The 23,901-nt window shown below is 34.6% G+C and overlaps 1 long non-coding RNA gene across 1 annotated transcript; it reads left to right on the top strand.

Moving 5' to 3' along the window:
* The first annotated feature begins 10,754 nt into the window (after positions 1-10,754).
* Positions 10,755-21,100, top strand: LOC114713816 (uncharacterized). The gene is made up of 3 exons (XR_003737388.1): positions 10,755-10,831; positions 13,396-13,402; positions 21,091-21,100. It is a non-coding gene; the product is annotated as an uncharacterized LOC114713816 (long non-coding RNA).
* The last annotated feature ends 2,801 nt before the right edge of the window (positions 21,101-23,901 follow it).

Below are 23,901 nucleotides of genomic sequence, written 5' to 3' on the forward strand. Positions count from 1 at the left end.
AACTTGTTTATACACTATGCAGGAAAAGTCAAGTAAACTATCTATAAGTTGTCTTTTTACTTGAGAAAAATTACAGAAATTTTTTGTGATGAAAAAATAGTATTGGAACCTAGAAATAGATTCTCAAAGTCATGGACCGACAGAAAGAATTCAACCAAGTTTAATCTAAAATAAATATTACTAAACATTTTAATGAAAGAGAAAAAGAAAGAGCATCACTCTCTCTTTAGGCATGTTATATAATGTCATGTGATGTTATTTGTAATGAAAAAAGGTGCCAAAATATGTTTCATAGTTACTGGCTAAGTTAGGCCCCGAAAAAATACCTGATATGACGTAAAATTGTAAAATCGATATAGGAATGGTCTAGGGTAAGAGGGAGCATGAATTTCTTCGCATTTCCTCCTTATTTTAATGCAAATTTGATGACGGGACATGGATGTAATAATACATCTTGTTAAGGGTTAAGTTTAGAAGGGTGGGATTATATAATAAAATATTATGTCTTTATACATGTGTAACAGGTTGCAAATGAGGTCTCTCTTGAGGTGGCATAGGAATTGAATGAGAAGAATACCTAAGAGGGTTTAGGTGGTAAGAATCAAGAAAGAATAAGGTTTGATACAAAACAAGTGTCCTAGGATAAAAGTAAATGGTGAAACTAAAGAATTACCATAAGATAGATTTGGCTTGCATTATAAATACACTTTTCCCTCCCACATGGCCAAGATTTTTGGCCAACACAAGAGAAGAGCTAAGAGGCCAAAAATATGAAAGGAGAAAGGAGAAGAGAATGAGCAAGGAAAGCCATGCATGATCAAGATCCAAGACAAGGTTTGTTTATGGTTTTTGATATAGTTTTAGACGCTATTCAATGATGTTTAAACCATAGAAAAGATTGATCCATGCTAGAATCACATTTAAACATTTTAAAAGAATGAGAATCAGGTGATTTTGAGATGATTTTGTGAAAGATTTCATGGTTGTATACCTATGGTTATATTTTGCCCAAGGCTAGTTCTTGAAGCTAGGGTTGGATTTTAATGATTTTGATACTTTGAATGAGTTTAGGATGAAAAATTGTGTAGGGTACAAGTAAGAAAACAAGTTTAGAGGTATTAGAATTGAAAATGAAAATTTTGGATTCCAAACCCTAACCTCTCAGTCAAGTGAGATTCAAAGGGAAGGAGTTAGATTTTGTTAAATCTACAATCATATTTGAATTTCTCATGAAAAATTAAGAGCAAAATGGTCAAGAGAATTATTTTAGAAATTTAGAATAAGGAAGTGAAATGTTAAGGTTAAAAGGGAATCAAGTTTGAAAGTAAGGGTTGTTAGTGATTTTCATGGTCTTGATGGATTGGTTATTAATGTGCAATGTGAATTTAGGGCTATAAGACATGAAAAAAGATGAATGGCAAGGTTAAGCAAGCAACCTAATTGGTTGAAGGAAAAGGAATTAGGGGAAAGTTTAATGTTACAATGTAATGAACTTATCTCTATTGTGTGCTTGATATGTATGCTTGTGTGTTGATGTTGCTTGATAAATGATTAGAATATGAAAGATTGAATGTTTCTCTTTTTCTTGTATATTCCATGGCCATGTATGAATGAAACATTGAATATTAAAGCATGTCATTTTATAAGCATAAAACCATGAAAGCATGTAACCAAGCATGTCATCCACCAAGCATTAGTATTACATACTAATTGCACTTGTCGCTAACACTTCAAATAAGTTACTAGTATTAACCCTACATAGTATAAGAGCTAACCCTAGGTTGGTCTCTTGAGGAGTCAAAGCTTGGCTTTAAAACAAATTTTAAGTTGAGTTATGTGATTAAAGAGGAATACAGAGTAGAAGAGAATGTTGATTTTAAATTAAGATAAACAAGAAAGTAAAGAGAATGTAAAAATAAGAGATAATGAATAAGAAAAGCTTTACTGATAAGATAAGCTTCCCAACAATCAATATGTGGCTATCCTGGTCTAAAAGTTAATAAGAGTTGATAAAGATAAGAGTACTAAGTCAAAATATAAACCCTAGGTGAGCACGTAGGTTATACCTATTTGATTAATATCTATACCTAGAGCTAGTATATAAATACCAACTAAATAATTATTTTTAGAACCACTTAGCATGTGAAATTCAATTCTGATTATAATTTGTTCCTCAAAACGAGAATATTCAAATGATATACTCTTCAAAAGTAAGCTAGCGCTAAACTTAATTCACAATTACTTATGCAACTCTAAAAATAACATATTAGAATAACATGAAATAATCATGAGAGGAGAAAGGTTTTATAAATAAGCTCACAAATTATAACTAAAAAAGAAATTCACATTAATAATCAAAAGAACCACATATAAGAGTTTCAAAACCTATAACTAGGAAATCATAAAAACTTACATATGAAAGATTAAAAACTCTAGTTACAACTTATCCAAGTTAAAGCATGGGACTCAAGCCACAACATCTCTCCTCAAGAACAAGAAGACTAGCCACTCATGTGGCTAGAACACATCATATTGATAAAGAAAGAAAAAAAAGTATAAAGATAAAATAGAGAGAATTTGATGCCTTATTAGTGGATGCTTGTGAGAAGTGTAGAGAGTGAATGAAGAAGACATGTCCTGCTCCTTGCCCTTGGACCTCCTTTTTATAGCCTTGGTTGACCCTCTCCATGCCTTCTTTTGGGATAAAGGTTCAATATATCTTTATTATCTTTACTTTATCTTGGACTCTTGATCTTTGAATGATTTAGCCTCCTTATACCTTCCATGATTTTCCTCTTACAATTCAAATGAACCCTAGGATAATCTATTTAAATATTACATATTTTGAATAAATTATCCTATATAAATAATCTAAGAGAATCACCTAGGAAACTATTATTAAATGGTGTCATATATAACATATGGATGGAGAAAAAATAGAGAGAATGGCGTGCTCAATGGGGAGGATAGGATAAAATATGATAGTAATAATAGTAATTGAAAAATTTTAAAAGAATTTGATGGAAGAGGATAGGATTTTTATCTCTTGACTTGGCTTGGAAAATAAGTCATCAAATTAATATTTGAATTAAGATAAAAGATTACTTAAGTTGACTTGAATTAAGGTTTAGGATAATGAGAAGCTTAGTTGGCACAATGTGAGTGGAAGTAGGAAGGATTTAGGATAATTCAAATAATTGAAAAGGAAGCCTTGAGAGAAAGTAAGGGGATTTAGTAGGAGTTTTGACTTATTAAAATATGGATTTGGGATGATAATTAATTTAAAGAAGATATTTTAGGATATTTTGTAACCAGATGTCTCTAATTAGATATTAACAATTCCTCCTTTAATTAATTTTACAATCCCAAGATTGCCTTTTATTAATGAGGTGGCACTTTCTCTTATTTGATAGGAAAGGAAACCTTATGAAATCACTTTCCTACCCTTCATTAATGGTGAGCCACGTTTCTGAACAATAAGGCCATGAAAGAGATTCTATTTGGGCTTAAATAGAGGTGTTAGGGCCTATTTGAGAGGTATAAGTGGTAAGTTAACATGTATTAGTCCTAACTCTACTGTAAGTTGGCCTAGATGCATCCTTAAGGTCCTAAAATCTATTAGTTCTTCAAAACCTACGTTTTCTTTTTCCAATCCATTTGGGCTCCAAAGCCCACCTTCTTCCTTGATCTTTTTTTACCTTGCAATGGTGTCTTGAGTCTAGTTTAGATTAAAAGTTCCTAATTATCCTGAAACACACAAGAAAGTAGAAATACCTTCATGTATATTGGTTTAACTACTAAAATAACAATTATACCCATTTTAGCATTTATTTATATAATTCTTTGTTAGCTCAAATTATTAACAACTATTGCAATTAAGCCCTTAAATTATAATAAAATCCCCAAACTATATATACAAATAAATAATAAAATAGGGATACATCAAATTTCCCTACACTTAAACATTTGCACTATTGGGCGAAGCAAAAAAGAATCCTAAAATATGATAAGTAGTGGAATCAATCAAATTCGAGCTCAACAGAGATGGACTAATTAATCAAACTCTTTTCATCAGCCTAAGTTACAGAATAATAAATGCTAAGGGATCAAGATATGGCATGATTTGTGTAACACCTTGAATTTTCTGATTCAGGAAAAGTAGCAAAGAAAATTAAAATTATTTAAAGCCTAGAAAAATTTGGGAAAAATTATGGAACGTTAATTTTAAGGACTTAGAAATTTTATGGAAAAGATTATTTCCTCCAAAATGGCTTAAATAGTTTAAAGTTAATGTTGGTCTTTAAAGGGGCCTATTTTCTTGAAAACTCAAGGAAAATAGTTTGAGGTTTATATTTGAGCCAAAAATTTTAGGATAATTATTTTATGATGCAAAGGAGCTGATTGAGGCATAAAATCCTTAAAATGAATTAAGGATTTATTTATGGAATTAAGAGCTATTTTCTTGAAAAATTCAAGAAAAATAGTTAGGAGTTGACTTTTGACCCGAAATTTTTAGAGAAGTTATTTCATGGGTCAAAGAAGCTAATGGATACTATAAATCCATGTAAGATATTGTGAAATAATTTCTGGATATATTTTATATTTCAGAAAAACGGGAGGAAGGATGGAAATGGAAGGAAGTAAAGAGATGAAGGACATAATCGCCATTTTCGTTACTCCCACACATACTACATGTGCAGCCTCACTTTTTAACACCTGAAGACTCATTCATTTCCCTCATTTCCATTTGCTCACCCACGAAACTGAGCGAGAAGGAGGGTGAGAGAGAGAGGGCACGAGAGAAGCAGTACTGGAGGTGGTGATCGGAGGTTGTTTATTTACATGCAGTCCGTGATTCTGGACAAGGTGAGTTCGATTATCACTCTCTTATCTTTCATTCTTTCATTTGCTGTGTTTTCGAAGAGTTGATGATGAAAGAAAATCTGGTAATGTGACAGAAATGTTGGAATAAACTAGAAAGTTGACGATGATGAAAGAATGATACTTGTCGATGATAATGGAGCATGTTTTTTAGCTTGCGTGTTGGTTATCTTCTCTGGTTATCAGTCACCGAAACAGGGGTTCAATGAATCTAGAGAATGGCGTTGAGTTTTGGGTGTGAATCAAGAAGGGATTAATGAAATATCTCTCTCTCTCTCTATATATATATAATTGCTTGAGTGTTTGACCGTGGGAGCTGGAATTTTAGAATCTAAAATAGTGAGAATATATAAAAGTTTTTGTTTCTATCAATGGCAAATAAGTGAAAGCAAAACAATATATATATATATATATATATCTGTGTGTGTGTGAATGGCGTGAAATATATGGGAAAGAAGGAAGTTACAAACACACACACATATATAGCTATATTTGCTGATCAAATTAAGGGCTATTGATGTGGTGTGTGTGAGCTTTGAGTCTGGGATTGAAGTTTCAATATGAAGAGACAAAATTGTTGATTGATGTTTGGGTAAGAGAGGTTTGCCGTGGAGATTAATTAAACTTCTATTGTTTGTGATGGACTCAATGGTTAAGCCAATTGATTATAATAGTTAATTATTGATTTAAAGGTGAAGGAAAGACATTTCAAGTGTCTCTAAATATAATATGTAAAAATAATGACTTTGTTCTTGATGACCAACCACTTAATAAGGGTAAAGCTTAAAGAGAGGTGAGATTTAAGAGAAGTTGTTTAAGTTATAAGTCATAAACAGATCAAGTATTAACCTATTCTTATATATAAAATATAGGATTTGATATTTGCCCGAGCCCATTAAGGAGACAAACAAGAAAGGACTCTAGTGAAGGTAAATTGGAGGAAAGGTCAACAGGTAGTAACTCTTTCTCTCATATACTTATGCAATTGTTCTGCATGTCTGTTTATGCCATAGTGCCTATATTCCTTAATAAATATATGGTGGTTTTAATTGGGTTCGTGTTTGGTGCTCATCAGGTGATGAGCACTCTAATGAGCAATCTGGACAGTCTAGATTTAATATTTTTAAATAATTATTTTAAAATAGAAATAATTTTATTTTTAACGAATGATAGTTAAGAGATTATCTTTATTTTTTTATCTTATACCTATTAAAATAATTATTTTAAAAAAAAATAAAAATAAAAAATAAAATTAAATATGGACTGTCTAGATCAGATTTGGATGGTTTAGATCCAATGAGCATTGGGTGCTCATCAAAACTAATAAGCACCCAATGCAAATTCGGTTTTAATTATGGGAGTTGTGTGCTTGATTATGAACAATGGTTTTGATTATGAGAACTGTGAGCTCGATTATGAATGGGATTACAAGAGCTGTGTTCTTGATTATGAATAGTGGCTTTGATTACAGGAGTTATGTTCTTGGTTATGAATTGTGGTTTTGATCACAGGAGTTGTGTATTTGATTATGAATTGTGGTTTTGATTACAGGATCCATGTGCTCAATTATGAATTGTGGTATTGATTATGGGATCTGTGTGCTTGATTATGAATTATGGTATTGATTATGAAAATTGTGTTCTCGATTATGAATGGGATTATGGGAGCTGTGTGCTCAATCATGAATGGTGGTTTTGGTTACTTGAGCTGTGTGCTCGATTATGAATGGTGGTTTTAATTATGAGAGCGTTGTGCTTAATATTGACTGGTGGTTTTGATTACTAGAGCTATGTGGTTGATTATGAGTAGTGGTTCTGATTACGGGATCTGTGTGCCCAATTATAAATGGTGGTTTTGACTACAGGAGCTGTGTGCTCAACTATAAATGATGGGAACTGGAAATCTCTGTGGATACTTGAACTGTGTGTTTCCTTGAACTTGTATTATGTGTCAATACTAGAACTGCGTGTTCCCTCAAACTCATATTCTGTGTGAATACTGGAATTGTGTGCTCCCTAAAACTCATATTCTGTGTAAACACTGAAACTGTGTGTTCCCTCAAACTCGTATTTTGTGTGAGTACTAGAACTGAGTGATCCATGATGGACTGTATATACTGTGTGAACCTTACTAGTTATGTTGATCTACTAAACGCTTATTATATGGCTTGTTTTGCATGCTTTGTAAACTTGTATACGTGTATGATAGACTGTTATTACTACTAAGATTCTTAGAATCTCACCCCTTTCCTTCCACGACATACAGCAAAGACAAGTGGCTCGAAGGGCAAGAGTATAGTGATTGCAAGGAATTGAGAAAGTTGAAAGAAGTTATTTGTACAGTTGGTTGTCGCTTTATACTTTTGTAGTTTGAACTTATAATTTTTTATTAGCCAAGTATGCCTACCACTTTGTGTATATAAATATGTAGATATGAAGTTATATGAAACTTATGGAATGTAAATTCCTCTGTAAGTAGGAAACTATGGCTCTTGAAGTCAATAAAATGCCATATACTTTAATGGCTATGGAGTGGTAGGTTAGTAATATTGTTAACTTGCTATATTATCAAACCCTATATGTTGGAAAGTTTTTTAAAAAAAAAAATTTCTGCAAGAGGATTATATTTCCAACACATAAAAAATTAAGGTATTACAATTTGCCATAGATGATCCTACAGGGAGACATCCCTATAGGAGTCTTGAATGCAGTCCTATAGGCCCACAAGGCCTCCTCAAGTTGTAGGCTCCAATCTTTCTTAGAGGGCTTAACAATCTTTTCTAAGATGTGTTTGATTTCTCTATTTGATACCTCAGCTTATCCATTGGTTTGTGGGTTGGTAAGCTGTGGAAACCTTATGAGTAACCCTGAATTTAGCAAGGAGCTTATCCAAGGTTTTGTTACAGAAGTAGGTTCCCCTGTCACTTACTACTGCTCTTGGTACTTCAAACCTACAAAAGATGTTAGTTTTAAGGAATTTGGATACTGTTTGAGCATCATCCTTTCTTGTAGGGATGACTTCAACCCATCTAGATAAGTAATGAACAGCCAACAAAATGCAAGTAAAAACAAAAAAAGTGGGAAATGGACCCATGAAGTTAATACCCCATACATCAAAGATCTCACAGAATAGCATAGTCTGCTGTGGCATCTCATGCTTCTTACTCAAGCCTCCAAACCTTGGGCATTTATCACATGCTTTACAAAAAGAGTAAGAATCTTTAAATAGGAAAGGCCAATAAAGACCAGCATTTAAGACTTTTCTAGAAGTATTCTTGGCAATAAAATAGCCACCGCAAACTGAGGCATGGCATGTTGAGAGTATATACTCACTCTCGCTCTCTGGTACATATCTCCTGATTATTTGGTTGCTGCAAATCGTCCAAAGGTGAGGCTCATCCCAAACATAATATTGGGCCTCTCTTTTTAATTTTTGCACCTGGAAAGGAGGCATAAAGTAAGGGACTATATTTGTGACCAAGTAATTTACTATGTGACCAAGGCTCTTTAAGAGCTAAAGCAAAGAGAGTAGAATCAGGGAAATCATCACAAATTAAATCAGAAACATCTACTTTCCTTGCTAAATCTGGAAGTCTGCTTAAATGGTTAACTACAAGATTTTCTGGCCCTGCTCAATCTCTGATTTCTACATCAAACTCTTGCATAAGCAGCATCCATCTTATCAACCTAGGTTTAGATGGAGGTTTCTTAAATAGATATCTCACAGTTGTATGATCTGTAAAAATCACAACCTTAGAATTTATTAGATATGCTCTAAATTTATTAAGGACAAACACAATAGCATATAGTTCCTTCTCTATGGTCATGTAATTAACCTGTGCAACATCTAAGGTTTTAGACGCATAAGCAATAACCTTAGGCATCTTACCTTTCGTTTGCCTGACATAGCGGGCTCCTCTATTGTATATAAATACCCAATCGAAGTATCAATAAAATACACAATTTTCATTCTCTAAATTACATGGTACCAGAGCCAGTTTACTAGGGTTAAAAGAAACATTTTTTTCTGGCCTCCAGCGTCCGTCACTGTTCACCAGCGTCCGTACACTGTTCACACGGCTACCACAACGATCAGCTTTCCAGCCTCTATAGTGCACACGCGCCGGCCAGAGGAGGTCGCAGGGGTCTGATCGGCCAGCCACCGGAGTCTCATCGTCGTCTGAGCAGCGCGTGGCCTTCACCCGCCGTCACCTTGCGCGGGTATTGTTCACGCGCCATCACGTTTTGCAGCATTTTCTGGCATCTTCTTTCATTTTTTGGCGTCATCTGGTGTTTTCCGACCCATCCCTGCTGCTTCTACTTTCTGGGTCCCATTGTTTGTTGTGATTCAGAGCCATTTTGGCTTTCTGAGCAAGCGTTGACACTCTGGTTTGTGGCATTCTGATCTATTTTTTATTCTGTGGTCCCTAGTGTGATCCACTTGGCTGATTAGTAGTTTTGTGATAATTATTATCCTAATGGGTGATAACAAGTCTGTTGTTTCTGAGGTGGTTCCAGTAGTCACTAAGATTACTGAACACAAACTAACTTGAAAAAATTATCTGGATTGGAGTAAGACTATTCGTATTTATTTTCGGAGCTTTGAGAAGGAAGATCACTTGACTGACAATCCTTCTGATGAAAAGGATGCCTCTCACAAGTCATGGTTAAGAGATGATGCACGGCTTCTGTTACAACTTTGTAACTCTATTGACAGTGAGATCATGCCTTCTATTACTCATTGTGAATTTGTTAAAGAGCTAATGGATTATTTGGCACTCTTATACTCAGGAAAGAACAACATCTCTCGTATGTACGAGGTTTGTAGATCGTTCTATCGGTCTGAGATGCCAGTTGACCGTTCCCTCACAAATTTCTTTATGGATTTTAAAAGCACCTATGAAGAGCTCAATGTTCTTATGCCTATTTCTGATGACAGGAAAGTTAATGTGTCTCATCGCGAGCAGATGGCCACCATGAGTTTTCTGACTACATTGCCATCTCAATATGTGGCAGCTCGATCACAAATTTTGTCGGGAGCTGACATCCCCTCTCTTGAAGAAGCTTTCTCTCGTGTATTGAGAACTGAACAAAACCCTTCCTCAGCTCCCATTCCACCTACTAGTGCATTACTCAGTCGAGGCTAAAATGACAATCGAGGGCTCCCTAGTCGTAGTGGTCCGAAACCAAGAGGTGGTAATCAGGAGCCCAAGGAAGTGATATGTTATTACTGCAAGGAACCGGGACATACTAAATGCACATGTCATAAGCTGCAAAACAAACAACAACGACAAAGCTCTGCCCATGTGGCCACAACAACCAGTGACATGGTTACTATCTCAGCTACCGAGTATGCTCAATTGAAATCTGCAAATCCCCCCGTGAGCACTGCTAGTGCAACAGGTAATGAGGCTACTGCCCTTGTCTCTTCTTCCTCCAAATGGATCATAGACTCTGGTGCTACTGACCACATGACAAGTAACCGTCATCTCTTCTCTAGCTATAATTCTTATGCCAACCCTTCTGCTATCACCATTGCGGATGGTTCCCACTCTCATGTCCTTGGATCTGGATCTGTTAAACCTACTCCTTCTATTCATTTAAAATCTGTACTCAATGTCCCAAATCTTGCTTTTAACCTTTTGTCCCCTAGCAAGCTTACTCGCCAATTAAATTGTTGGGTCTCACTTTTTCCTGACCATTGCTTGATACAGGATCTTTTGACGAAAAAGATTATTGGTAGGGGCTACGAATCTAGCGGACATTACTTCCTTGATGATCAGGGGTCTCGTGCGGTGGCTTGTACTGGTGGTGTCACTCCATTTGAAGCACATTGTCATTTGGGTCATTTATCTTTATCTTCTTTAAAAAAGGTTTATCCTTAGTTTCAGCATTTGTCGTCTTTAGATTGTGAGTCGTGTCAGTTTGCTAAACATCATCGTCTATCGTTAGTGTCTAGAGTCAATAAACGGGCTTCGTCCCCCTTTGAGTTAGTGCACTCGATATTTGGGGTCCGTGTCTAGTTGAGTCCAAAGGTGGTTTTAAATATTTTGTCACATTTGTTGATGATTATTCCCATACCACTTGGCTATATTTAATGAAAAATCGTTCTGAGCTTTTCTCTCACTTTTGTACTTTTGTTGCCGAAATTAAAACTCAATTCAATACGCTTGTCCACACCTTGCGTAGTGATAATGCTAAAGAATATTTTTCTGAATCCTTTCGCTCTTTTATGCTTCAACATGGCATTCTTCATCAATCTTCCTGTGTGGATACACCGGCTTAGAATGGTGTGGCCGAAAGAAAAAATCGTCACTTATTAGAGGTGGCCCGTGCACTTTTATTTCAAATGCAGGTTCCAAAACCATTCTGGGCAGATGCAGTCTCCACAGCTTGTTTTATTATTAATCGCATGCCCTCCTCTGTCCTTGATGGTAACATTCCCTACACCACTCTCTTTCCTTCCAAAGCTTTGTTCCTTATTGATCCTAAGATCTTTGGCTGTGTTTGTTTTGTTCGAGATGTGCGTCCCATGGTCTCCAAATTGGACCCCAAGTCTCTTAAATGTGTCTTTCTTGGCTACTCTCGAGTTCAAAAGGGTTATCGATGTTTTTCTCCTACTTTGAATCGTTATTTGGTTTCAGCCGATGTCACTTTTCAGGAATCTGTTGCCTACTTTGCATCTAATGCTTCCGCTTCACCTTCTCCACCGGCGGAGGAGGATACCTTTCTGGTATATTCTGTTAGTCCAAGCTTACCACCAGCACCAGCTCCTGTACTGGCACCTGGTCAACCATCTTTGTCTTGGGTCTACACCAGACGTTTGAAGAAAACTACTCCTACTGTAGCTCCACCATTATCTGCTTCGTCATCTGATCCTGCAGCAAGCATCATACACCCTGAGCCTGACCCTGCCCCAGGTCTAGATGCCGATCCCTCAATTGACTCTAAGACACCTCCTGTTCCAGCTCCAGATCCCTCTCTTGATTTGCCTATTGCCCTTCATAAAGGTAAACGTACTTGTGCCCATCCTATTTCTTTTTTTGTTTTATATAACCACCTCCCTTCTGTTTCTCATGCCTTTGTTGCCTCTTTAGATACTATTTCAATACCTAAGTCCCTTCATAAAGCCTTGTCCCACCCGGGTTGGCATACTGCTATGGAAGAAGAGATGGCGGCCCTTCATTGTGCTGGCACATGGACCTTAGTAGATTTACCAACAGGAAAGAAAGCTATTGGGTGTAAGTGGGTGTTGACCCCTAAAGTTAAGGCGGATGGTACACTTGAACGCCTCAAGGCTCGCCTTGTCGCAAAAGGCTATGCTCAAAAGTATGGTATTGACTACTCTAAGACTTTTTCTCCCGTGGCCAAGCTCTCTTCTGTTCGTCTGTTTATCTCCATGGCTGCTACCTATAGTTGGGATCTCCATCAATTAGATATCAAAAATGCATTCTTGAACGGTGATCTCCTTGAAGAAGTGTATATGGAGCAACCACCAGGTTTTGTTGCTCAGGGGGAGCGTGGGAAGGTGTGTCGCCTTAAGAAATCACTCTATGGCTTAAAACAAAGTCCTCGGGCATGGTTTGATAGATTTAGTACTGTTGTGAAAAACTTTGGCCTGCACCAAAGTAAGTGTGATCATTATGTGTTCTATCAGCAAACAAGTGCTGGCATCATTCTACTGGTTGTGTATGTCGATGACATTGTGATTACAGGAAACAATGCCTCGGGGATCTCATCTCTCAAGTCGTTCCTTAACTCACATTTCCAAACGAAGGATCTGGGTTCATTGAAGTATTTTCTGGGAATTGAAGTCATGAGGAGCAAGAAAGGCATCTTATTGACTCAGAGAAAGTATGTTCTTGATCTGCTGAAAGAAACTGGAAAACTAGGGGCTGCCTCGACCAGCTTCCCTATGGTCTATAATCCTCTGCTTGATGCTGATGGTAGCATACCATGTGAAAATCCTGATGAGGCTGCTAAGAGCAAGCCATTTGAAAATCCAGAGAGGTATAGGAGACTGATTGGGAAGTTGAATTACCTTACAGTGACCCGTCCTGATATCACCTATCCAGTAAGTGTCCTTAGCCAATTTATGGTTGCGCCAACTGTCCGACAATGGAAAGCCTTAGAGCATGTGTTACACTACTTGAAGGGATCCCCGGGTTGTGGGATATTGTACAAGAATCATGGTCACACAGACATTGAGTGCTTTTGTGATGCTGATCATGGTGGGTCAAAAGCCACGAGACGATCGACTACAGGATACTGTGTTTTTGTAGGAGGCAACTTGGTGTCCTGGAAAAGCAAGAAACAGAATGTGGTGTCACGATTGAGTGCAGAAGCGGAATACAGAGCCATGGCGCAATCTGTATGTGAGATAGTTTGGATATATCAGCTACTAAAAGAGGTTGGTCTTAAAACCTCGTTACCAGCAAAGCTGTGGTGTGATAATAAAGCAGCCCTACACATAGCTTCGAATTCGGTCTTTCATGAACGAATGAAACATATTGAGATTGACTGTCATTTCATCCGAGACAAGCTCAAGGAAAACTTCATCTCTACAGGACATGTCAGATCCAGCGACCAGTTGGGTATCTTCTCACCAAAGCTCTCAATGGGTTCGAGTTGAATATCTTTGTAACAAGTTGGGCATGATTGACATCTATGCTCCAACTTGAGGGGGAGTGTAGAGATATTATAGGAGATATTATAAGATATGTAAATATCCTATTAGTATATAGGATATGATGTGATATGATTTCATATTAATGAGCCATTAATACCTAGGCTCCTCTATTGTATATAAATACCCAATCGAAGTATCAATAAAATACACAATTTTCATTCTCTAAATTACACAAAACAAGGTTTTTCTCTATGTATATGGCAAGAATTTTATCCAAACTACACAAGCATGCATTAAATGATTCACCATACACTATAAAGTCATCCATAAACACATCCATCACTCAAGAAAATCAAAAAAAGATAAAAATCATGCAATGCTTAAATGTGCTTGGGGCGTTACACAACCAAAAAGGCATCCTTTTGTAAGCATATGTGCCAAAAGGGCATATGAAGGTTGTTTTCTCTTGGTCTTCTGGTGCTATAAGAATCTAGAAATATCATGAAAAGCTATCAAGAAAGCAATAGTGAGATTTTCCTGCTAGACATTCAAGCATCTGATCAATAAAAGGTAGGGGAAAGTGATCCTTTCTAGTAGCCCCATTCAATTTCTTATAATCTATGCAAACACGCCATGAGTTTTGCATTCAATTAGGTATTAATTCATTATTCTCATTTTTCACAATAGTGACGCCACTCTTTTTTGGAACAACATGAACAAGGCTAACCCACTCACTATCAGAGATAGGATATATAATACCTGCACTAAGGAGTTTAGTAATTTCCTTTTTCACAACATCTAAAATAAGTGGATTAAGCATTTGTTGAGGTTGCCTAATAGATTTAGAATTTTTATTTAGTAATATCTTGTGAGTAGAAATAGATAAGTTGATTCCAGGTATATCAGCTAAAGTCCAACCTATAGTAGTTTTATTTCTTTTAAGCACATCAATTAATTTGTCCTCTTCATCTAAATTTAAAGCATTTAAAACAATCACTAGCAATTTTTCATTTATATCTAGAAAAGCATACTGCAGATTAAAGGGAAGGGGTTTAAGCTCAAGTTTAGGTGGTTGAACAATAGATGAAATCAAATGAGGGAGTTTAGAGGAATTAGAGATACTCCTTTTTTCATGGAGGAGATGGGCATCCTCCCTTTCTTCAATTTGTCCAATCATAAACTTAATTTTGTCTATAGCTTTATGTATCTTGGATTCCTCTTTGCTCATCAACCATGTTTCCTACATGTATTCATATGTATCTACAGGGATAAGAGAGTCATAAGAAGATGAAAAAGAAAAAGCAGAGGAGTCAGATGAAGAGGATTCAGAAGAAGCGATGAGGTTGAGGTTGAGGAATGACACCTTCTCTTCTTTAGATTCCAACTTCCTTTGGAGCATGTGTGCTAGTGGAGGAACTTGACAAGAGGGATTAGCCATTACTTTAGTTTCCACCAACTCCTTTATACTTGCAAAACTCATGAAAGAACCTTCCTTGGAGTCATCACTTATAAAAGAAGATGAATATGGGGTGGAGAGAAAACTTTCAATTTCAAAGCATACAACACATATCCTCTCATTATCATAAGAACAAGTAGAAAAAGAAGAGGATGGGGAAGAAATGTGATATTTGAGCAAATCATTTAATTCAAAATCATCATATGCTTCTTCAATTGCCAAATCAATAGCATTCATAGCTAATAAAGAGTAGTCTTCATATGAGTGTTTCATTGCTTCATACATGTTAAATGATATTTTCTAATCCCCAACTTCTATGGTGATAGAGCCTTCTTTCATATTAATAACAATACAGGCAGTTCTTAAGAAAGTTCTACCAAGAATTAATATGCTATCATGTGAAGTTTCATTAGTCATATTAAGCACATAAAAATCAATAGGAAAAACTAATTCCTTAACTTGTAGTAGTATATCCTCTAAAATACCATCAGGATACCTAATAGATCTATCAGCAAGCTACAACATCACGCTAGTACTTTTAATACTTTTAATTCCTAAGGTTGAATAAATAGACTTAGGCATAACATTAATAGGTCCTCCTAGTTCTAATAGTGCTTTCTCGATATTAGTTTTTCCAATTGTGTAAGGAATGGTAAAAGATCCAGGATCTTGGCATTTTACAGATAGCCGAGGTTTAAACAAAGCAGACATGTTAGAACTAATCTATACTTTTTTATTATGTTTAAGTTTCTTTTATAAGGACATAGATCCTTAAGAAACTTGGCTTATTTAGGTATGCTTTTGATTAGTTCTAACAGTGGAGTATTAATCTCAACCTTTTTAAATAATTCAAACACCTCTTTGTCTTGTTCCTTTTTAGAAATTCTTTTACGAGTGAGGTAAGAATGAGGAAAGGGAATATCATTGATACTTACCTCTTTTGATGTTGAAGGAATATTGTCATTTTTCTTTTTCTCTATGATTTCTTTTTACTTCAAGCTTTCAGATGCAGGGGTTGAAGGGACATTATCAGTAATACCCTTTTTCACTTTTACAAAGTCTTCAATGGTGTTGTGGGGGCACTTATTGTGGCATCTTTCTCATTGCCATCTTTTTTGAAATTTACCTTCTTACCACTTTTTAAGGTGATGGCATTCAAGGTTTTTAGGTTGATGATAGTATTAGAGGGAATATTGCCTCTATTTTTGGCTTGCGGCTCATTCAATGAGTTTGACGACTGTGTCATATAAGATGCTATATTGTCATATTTAGATTCTAAAGTGGCAATTCTAGCATAAGTCCTTGATTCCATTACAGCTATTCTAGAATCACTATTAGCAAACCCATCCTTCATAGTTTTTATAAAGAGGGCCATCCTATCATCATCTTGAAACATTAATTGGGAATTGTTTTGATTGTTTCCAAATTGTTATAGCTGCCTAGAGTTGGGAGTTTGGTATTACTCTTAACTATTATTTCCCTTTCCATATCTAAGATTAGGATGGTCTCCCCACCCTTCATTATTTCCCTTCCTTGTATTTATTAGGGCGTACACTAGTGACATACAAAGATGAATTACAATAATCACAAATGTCACACCTATGTTTATTACATATGATACCATATTTAGGACTATTTGGAACCATTATCCAAGACTTAAAGGTAAGAAAACTCCATATTTTAAAATTTGGTCCCGAGTTACTATTCACAATTCACTTAAGTTTTTGCAAATTTTGGAAATTAATAACTAATTATAAAAAAAAAATCAAAATGAGATGATTCTAAGCTCTATTTGAAGCTTGTAATATGTTCTTTAAGGGAAAAAAACTCATTGGTATCATATCCTTATGAAATAGAGTCAAGAAATTCACAAAGTTACATTGTTCATTTTGTCATTTTTCAATTTTGAAAGGGCATAACTCTTAGCACAAAACTTCAAATTTAATGACCTACCACTTGATTTAAAGCTAAAAATAAGATCTATAAGTTTGAAAAATCTCAGGTCTAAAATCGATCATTTGCTCATTATTTTATGGGTCCCAAATTTATCTAGTTTTAGGATATTTTTATCCCTAATTTCTTGAATTTTCTTTCCTTTCTATCATGCCCCATCAGACCAACCATATCAAATCCATATTTATGGACAGTACTACAACATTATAATTACATGATCTCAAGTTTACCACATTCATGATCCATTACAAATTCATATCAAAGTTCATATACAACCTAATATTACATAGCCATAAAAGTTACATAACTCCACTATCCCAAGATTAATTCCTTGCTCTTGTCCTTGCTTGATCCACTTGCTAGTTAGTGTATAAGGAATGAGGTTTCATGAAAATCTCAGTAGCAATGAGCCATAATTGTCATGTTAATTATGCTTTACATAATGTGACATGTTTGTGCTTGAAGACATTGTCAAATCATATAGGATTATGTCATGCAATATGCCATGAAAGGAATCAAACACATTCACATTGGTATATCATTATGCATTTGGCCACAGCATATCAAACATCATAAAATGTATCATTACCATAAATAATTCAACCAACATAATGCAAGCAACACATAAATATTAAGCAAGCAAGAAAAAAAATCAAATTATAGATTCAATGCTATCTTTTCAACCTTGATCCAAGTCAGTTTCTTGGGGGTTTAGTATTCTCCTTTGTTCTTCTCCATAAAACCTATCAATTTAAGCATAATTACAAGCCACATTATCAACTATTCAAGCCTGAATACTAGTAATTAACCTTAAACCTACTTAAATCCCTTTTTTCTTTGATTTTTGACATTATTGTTCCTTCTTTGATTCCACCAATCTCTTGGTTTATTCCTACATAATTTTTCATATAGAATCCAAATATGAATTCAGATTTAACAAAATCACACTCCTTCCCCTTCAACTTGCATTAGCCGAATAAGGTCCCCTTTTTGTTCAAAATTTTTAATTTTGATTCCAATGATTCCAAACACTTTTTATTGGTATTCCACTACACAAAAATACCTTTTAAACGTATTGGATAAACATAGCAAAACAAACTCCTACCCCAAGAACTCACTATGACCAAAATGTATACCTAAGGACCCTAACTTGGTTTTCTTTCAAAAATCAATCCAAACACCATTTAAACATGATAATCCTAACTCAATTTCAAGACTTCTATCCTTCCCTAAGTCATGCTCTTCTTGACCAAACATGGACAACACCATAACACTTAAATTTTTAACCAAAATAAGCTTTAAACTTAACCAAAATCAATCTCAAACTTACCTCAATTAATCATTGATCAAAGATTGATGTTTCTCCCTTCATATGCACTGTCTAAGGCTCACTTCTAAGCTCAAAAATTTAGTTTGGCAACACCTCCCCTCTTTTGTCAATTTTTGGCCAACTTAGTGTAATTAGGGGGTCTTTATAGAGTACAAAATCTGACTCCTCCCCCTCCGGTGTGGCACTAGATTTGGCCACCTAAGAGGCATGTGACTGCATCAAAGGCCTCTAATTCATTGATCTTGCCATGTGTCCTTATTCAAGAATATTCCATTGATTTTTAGGTGAAAATTGGGCTTAAATTCCTTTAAATGTTAGGCCATGTTATGCACAAAAATTTTGGGCTTTCTTGGCCCAAAATGATGCCCAATTATGATTTGGAATGATCAAGAGAAATGGCCCAATCATAAAATATCAATTTCAAGCAAAATTGAAGTTTATCGGTTACTATTCACTTGTAACTTTTCATAATTATTCTAGGCCTCCAAAGTCACATTTTTCTTGATGAAAAATCCTATTTTAATATAGGAATGCATTATGAAAAATTTTAGAATTTATATCTACCTCTAACTATTTATTTTGAATTTCCTCCGAAAAAGGACTTTATCGGTAAGACTTTAGAAGTAAATTTCCTAAAATTAATTCCTATACTTTCAAGGCCTAAAATCAATTTTTATAAACTCAATTAAATATTTAAATAATTCTTTCACATTTTTTCTAGAATTATTGAGGCCTCTACATATTTAAAATAATTATTTTTTACTCAATTTTTACTATTTTTTTTGAAAAATCTCTGTTTCCAGGAAATTCTCTAATAAGCTATTTTTATACTATTTCCACCTTCAAAGCTTCAATTAAGCTTCTAAAACCTATAATTTACCTTTTTACCATTTTTTTTAAAGATTTTTCTAGAATTTTTCTAAAGTTTTCTCATTTTGCCCTTTCTAGATCAATAATTCTAAAAATATCAATCCAAACCTTATTTGGGTTTCACATCAAAAGTTGTTTCATCCTTTTGTCTACTTTCTATATTGGCCCACAACTTAATTTTTAACTTTTCATTTCAGGGTTAAATTTTTGGGATATGACAACAACTATGTGCTGAAAGTTCATGAGAAAGGGTGGATTGAGGGACATTATAAGATAAATTCTTTTGCATATTTATGACTACAGTAGTCAAAGTGGCCAACTGCTTAGCGACGCTACTCATGTCAGGATTTTGCTTAGATGATACAAGCAACTGACTTACTAATTTACCATCATGAGCTTTAGTGTTGTACTGCTAGCTATTCAAGGCTTTTTTTTCCTAAGATTCTCTAAGCCTCTGGCACAGTAAGGTCTAAAAGAGAACCTCCAGCTGTGGCATCTATAGTAGCATGTTATTACCTAATAATCCCTCATAGAAGTATTCAATCAACTTTTCATTAGGGATGTTGTGATAGGGGTACTTTCTCAATAGCTCTTAGAATCTACTCCAAAACTCATAGAAGGTTTCCTGGGTCTCCTACTTTACTAAGTATATTTGCTTTCTTAGGTTTTGTAGTTCGTGAGGCAGGAAAGAATCTTCCCAAGAATGCCTTATTCGGGTCGGGCCATGAAGTGAATGTGTTGGCAAGGTGGTGTGGTATTCTTCGGTTCCAATCTCAAGCTTTTCCTTCTAGAGTTAGGTGAACCGCCCTCCAAAGGACTTCTTCTATTAGCCCCTACGGGTTTTGTGGTGGCACAGTTCATCATTAAGTTTTCTAATTACTCGTGCTAATCATCACCTGCCAAATGATGAAACTTGGGCAAATTGATTAAAGGAGGGCCACAGATTTCAAAATCAAATTCAAAGTTAGGGTAAGCAGCATGCATAGGGTTATAATGACCTATAGAATAATTCATTTCCTTAATGCTACGTAACCTATTCTCACCATGCCCTTTATAGTTAGGCCTATCTTCTTCCTTAGGTATATTGCTATTAAGGTTAGGGTCAAGGTTACCTCCAGGTGTAACTTCAACCATTATGTTATTTATTCGATTATACTTAGGGCTAGTAGGGATAGTTTCATAGTAAGAACTACTAGAAGAACTAGAGTCACTACTTTGGATAGTTGCACTAGACCTACTAGGTGGGGTAATCTGTTCAATTCTTTGCAAAATATTCTTTCTCTAAAGACTAAAATTTCTTTCAGGTTTAGGATCGATAGGCATAAAGCTTTTGTCTCTAGTCATGCATAGAAAATCATAGATAGATAGATTTTAAAAATAGCATAGCTTTGAAAATCATGCAAAAAGCAACTTTAAAAGAGTTCAAAAAGGGATTGACTCCTCGGTAACGATGCCAAAATTTGATCGTACTTGTTGCTAGCGCTTCAAATAATTTACGAGTATTAACCCTATATGGTATAGGAGCTAACCCTAGGTCGGTCTCTCGAGGAGTCAAAGCTTGGCTTTAAAACAACTTTTAGGTTGAGTTACATGATTAAAGAGGAATAAGGAGTAGAAGAGAATGTTGATTTTAAATTAAGGTGAAAAGAAAGTAATGAGAACATAAAAATAAGAGATAATGAATAAGGAAAACTTTACTAATAAGATGATCTTCCCAAGGATTGATATGTGGCTATCTCGATCCAAAAGTTAATAAGAGTTGATAAATAGAAGAGTACTAAGTCAAAATATAAACCCTAGGTAAACACGTAGGTCATAACTATTTAATTAATATTTATACCTAGAACTAGTATATAAATATCAACTAAATAATTACTTTCAGAACAACTTAGCATGTCAAATTCAATTCTGATTATAATTTGTTCGTCAAAACGAGAATATTCAAACAATATGTTCTTTAAAAGTAAGCTAGCTAGCACTAAACTTAATTCATAATTACTCATGCAACCATAAAAATAACATATTAGAATAACATGAAATAATCATGAGGGTAAAAAAGATTTATAAATAAGCTCACAAATTATAACTGAAAAAGAAATTCATATTAATAATCAAAGGAGCCATATATAAGAGTTTCAAAACCTAGAACTAGGAAATCATAAAAACTTGCATATGAAAGATTAAAAATACTAGTTACAACTTATCCAGGTTAAAGCATGGGACTCAAGCCACAACATCTCTCCTCAAGAACAAAGAGACTAGCCACTCATGTGACTAGAACGCATCATATTGATAAAGAAAGAAAACAAAAGTATAAAGATGAAAATACAGAGAATTTGACACCTTAGTTTATGCTTGTGAGAAATGTAGAGAGTGAGTAAAGAAGACGTGTCCTACTCCTTGCCCTCGGACCTCCTTTTTGTAGTCTTGGCTGACCCTCTCCACACCTTCTTTTGGGATAAAAGTTCAATCCATCTTTATTAAATTTACTTTATCTTGGACTCTCGATCTTTAAATGATTTAGCCTCCTCATACCTTCCTTAATTGTCCTACAATTATCTTCATACAATTCAAATAAATCCTAGATAATCTATTTAAATATTACATATTTTGAATAAATTATCCTATACAAATAATCTAAGATAATCACCTAGGAACTAGTGTCATATATAAAATATGGATGGAGAAAAAATGGAGAGAATGGCGTGCTCAATAGGGAGGATAGGATAAGATATGATAGTAATAATAGTCATCGAAAAATGTCAAAAGAATTGGATAGAAGAGGATAGGATTTTTATCTCTTGACTTCGCTTGGAAAATAAGTCATCAAATTAATATTTGAATTAATATAAAAGATGACTTAAGTTGACTTTAGTTAAGATTTATGATAATGGAAAGCTTAGTTGGCACAATGTGAGTGGAAGTAGGAGGGATTTAAGATAATTCAAATAATTGAAAAGGAAGCCTTGGAGAGAAAGTAAAGGGATTTAGTAGGAGTTTTAACTTATTCAAATATGGATTTGGGAAGATAATTAATTTAAAGAAGATATTTTAGGTTATTCTCCAACTATATATTAACAATTCCTCCTTTAATTAATTTTACAATCTCAAAATTGCCCTTCATTAATGAGGTGGAACTTTCTTTGACTTAATGAGAAAGAAAATCTTATGAAATCACCTTCCTACCCTTCATTAATGGTAAGCCACGTTTTTGAATAATAGGGCTATGAAAGAGATGCTATTTGGGCTTAAATGGAGGTGTTAAGGCCTATTTAAGAGGTATAAGTGGTAAGTTAACATGTATGGGCCCTAACTCTGTTGTAAGTTGGCCCAGATGTATCCTTAAGGTCCTAAAATATATTGTTTCTTCAACACCTACGTTTTCTTTCAATCCATTTGGGCTCCAAAGCCCACCTTCCTTGATGCTTTATCACCTTGCAATGGTATCTTGGGCCTAGCTTAGATGAAAAGTTCCTAATTATCCTGAAACACATAAGAAAGTAGAAATAGCTTCATGTGAATTAGTTTAACAAAGAAAATAACAATTATACCCATTTTAGCATTTATTTATATAATTTCTTGTTAGCTCAAATTATTGACAACTATTACAATTAAGCCCTTAAATTATAATAAAATCCCCAAAATATATATACAAATAAATAATAAAATAGGGATATATTGCATATATATATATGGTAATTGTTTGCTACTAAGATCCTTCCAAATCTCATCCTCTCTTAACAAACCCTAATAAATGTTAACGAGAAGCAAGAGGATGCGTGAAGTGAGGGCAAGGAACAAAGAAAAATGTGTTGTACAATGTTATACAACTTGTATGTTAATGTATGATATGAATATGCTATTAATGTTAAATGATGATCATGGCATGCAAGATTAAATATGACGATGTATGGGAAAGAATTATGCAATGATGGCATGATGATGACATAAGAAATAAATGAATATAAATTTATTAATGCAAGTAAGGGGGATAAGTTATCCCTAAATGAGCCACAAATTTGTGACAAAGTAAAAGTAAAGCAAACAATTGAATTTGCTCATGAAATTTGGCATGCTCAAAAAACACATCCTAAGCTTTAAAATAAGTGGTAATCACTTAAAATAGATGAGTGTGCTTAGAGTTATGAGTGCTCAAATTTAGGACTGAGAAACTGGAAAGTACAGTTTTTACCAAATAAATAGTAAACTTCTATGAATTAACAGTATGAATTGAGAAGGGTTAAAACCAAATTTGAATATTTTATCATATAGAGAATTAAAATATCTTTGGATGGAGACTGAGATCATCTCAATATGATTTTTTTATAATTAGTTATAAATTTTCAAAGTTGGACTGAAAATCTAAAATTTACTAGTGAACAGTAACCCAAGAAACAAGTTTCAAAATTTCTATCCAAGGTCTTGTTTCGTGATCCTCTTAAACTGTAATACTTCCAAATATGTACTAAAGGGGGTTGAAGGAAGGATATTTTAGTTATTAGTTTTTTTACTTGTATTTTATTTGGAAGGATAGCATTAGTTTCTCTTGTCTATGCATTTATGCTACTTTTTCAATGTCATTCAGATGCTTTTTCTTTGTTCTTCCTCTTTCCTTCTCACTTTTCTCCTTTATTTTGCCTTTTTTTGATTTTTTTTTTTTGAGTTCCCTTACCCACTGCCTTATTCCTTCTTTTCCCTCTTTTAGTTATGTTCCTCTGCCTTTCTGTTCTTCCTTTATCACCTTCTTTGTTGACCTTTTCTTTTTGTTTCTCTGTCTTTGGTT

This window comes from Neltuma alba, unplaced genomic scaffold (assembly GCF_004799145.2).
Source record: "Neltuma alba isolate B1F8T4 unplaced genomic scaffold, ASM479914v2 tig00001908_pilon, whole genome shotgun sequence".
Taxonomy (NCBI): domain Eukaryota; kingdom Viridiplantae; phylum Streptophyta; class Magnoliopsida; order Fabales; family Fabaceae; genus Neltuma; species Neltuma alba.